This window comes from Myotis davidii, unplaced genomic scaffold (genome assembly GCF_000327345.1).
Source record: "Myotis davidii unplaced genomic scaffold, ASM32734v1 scaffold609, whole genome shotgun sequence".
NCBI classification, from domain to species: Eukaryota; Metazoa; Chordata; class Mammalia; order Chiroptera; family Vespertilionidae; genus Myotis; species Myotis davidii.
This window is the reverse complement of record NW_006300164.1, coordinates 1,490,434-1,492,504: the sequence shown is the minus strand read 5'-3', so window position 1 is coordinate 1,492,504 and position 2,071 is coordinate 1,490,434.

The following is a 2,071-nucleotide window of genomic DNA, read 5'->3' as shown; positions in this document are numbered from 1 at the left end:
CCTGCCCGCCCCGCCAGCCACAGGAGACAGTGGCTGGTGCCTGGGAGGCGCTGCCACGAGTAACCCTGCTGGCGGCAGGGGCGCGGCTGCTCCTGTGTGCATGTGGCATGTTTGAGGGAATTAATAAATGTTCTATTTTTTCATTAAAAAGCAGCCGTAGGCTCCTGTCTCTGAGATACTGGGCGGTGAGGGGAGGGTTGGGCGCCTCCTGGACCTGCTGGGAGCAGCAGGCTGGGCCTCTGCGGTGGGAACAGGGAAGCAGAGGCGGGCAGCCCTCGGTGCCACCTCAGGGACCCGGGCACCCACTTCCCCTGCTGTCCAGACCGCACCGGCCGGCCCAGCAGCCCACGGGCATCCTTCCTTCGTGCGGCATTCCCTGCAGGAGCCGGTCCCGTGGCTCCCGCTCCGCCTGCCCCGGGGCCCCGGCTCGGGCTCAGCCTGCACTGAGGCTCCCGGTGCCGCTTCATCCTGTGGGCGTGCGCCACGCCGCCACGACTTCCTGTCCGTGTCCGGCAGAGACAGGGCGATGGGTCGGCATGTCCAGGCCCCAGGCTCCCGCCCTCCCGCCAGCCGTCACTCGGGGGCTGTGGACGTGGTGGTGCTTTGCGCTCTCCTCACTAGTTCCTGGTTTCCTGGCCCCCTGTGCCACGGCTTCTTGGGTCCGTGTGACATTCCAGCCCGGCTGGGTGGCTCAGTGGTTGCGGCTCGATCCCCAGTGGGCCGTGCAGGAGGCAGCGATCAGTGATTCTCATCGTTGATGTTCCTATCTCCTCCTCTCCCTTCTCTGAAATCAGTACATACACATTTTTTAAAAAATAAATTTTCCGAATACACAGGCTTCGCCCGGCTGTTTTCCGCACGAATCCCTGCTCAGTGCCTGCGAGTGAGACATGCTTGTCATTTAATGCCCCCCTCAGCCTCCTTTTACAGAGTAGGGAGACAGGGTGGGGGACCCACACAGACAGCCACGGTTCCGAGCGGAGCCACTCCCTCCCTCGGGAGACCTGCTGCACCCCGCCTTGGGCGTGAGCCCCCAGATCAACTCCCCCAAGGGCCCCAGGGCACCCTTGGCTGCTGCTTCTCCAGGTGTGACAGCGGGCTGTGTCCTCCGGGTGGGCCCTGCCACCGCACTCAGATTCGCAGCCCCCGGATGTGCCAGGACCCCCAAGGTCAGCCCCACACCAGACTGCCATGGGACAGAGGATGAGGCTCCCCGGAAGGGAGCGGCCGGAAAGGCAGCACCTGGGGGGCGGGGTCCGAGCAGGGCAGGCACCCAACCTGCTCATCCGGCCTGTCCTGTAGCTGTCACCAACCAGGCCAGCGGCAGCTCTGCTTGGCCGTGTAGCTGCCCCGAGGTGGGGGCCTGGGCTCCCTCGGCCCACGGGGAGGGCTGTCACACCCCAGTGGGTCCTGGTGGAAAGCGGGCGCTCGGGAAGGGGAGGGTGTGCTGGCTGCGGCGCTGGCTGGCGGCCTCCCCAGCCCCTGCCCTCGCACAGCGCACTGCAGCCCTGTGACGCACGGTGTGCCGGTCTGGCTGTGTGGGCCCGGAGTGGGGCCAGTCCCCTCAGGCCCCTGGCGGCTGGACCCCTGCAGCTGCTGAAGGGGGACGTGCTGGGCACAGGGCACCTCCTGCCCGAAAGCCCCCGTAGCCTGTGTGGCCGCAGCGGCCCCCGGAGAGTGCGGAGGCCGGGCCTCCTGGGCGGGAGGGCCCCCAGCAGCTCTCCTCGGAGCCCAGGCCACTTCCACTTCCCTGGACCCAGCCTCCGGGCGCCTGGCCGGGCCAATCAGAAGGCAGCCACCTGGGCCTGTCCCTCTTCAGGAAGTCAGGGCTCCCTCCCTCCCTTCCCGGCTGGGCTGCGGCCGCACCTCCCGGCCCTCATTGAATCAGTGGCGCAGGCTGACGGGCATCCAGCTGCCTGGCTCCCTCCGGGAACCTGAGGTAGGTGGTCCCCCTAATGAAAGGAGCAGGAGCAGGTGCCAGAGGCACCGGGAGCCTCCCAGCAGGGCACCTGGGGGCATCTGGGAACCAGCCACAGCAGCGGGGCGTGGGCGGGCCGGGTGGTGGGTGCTG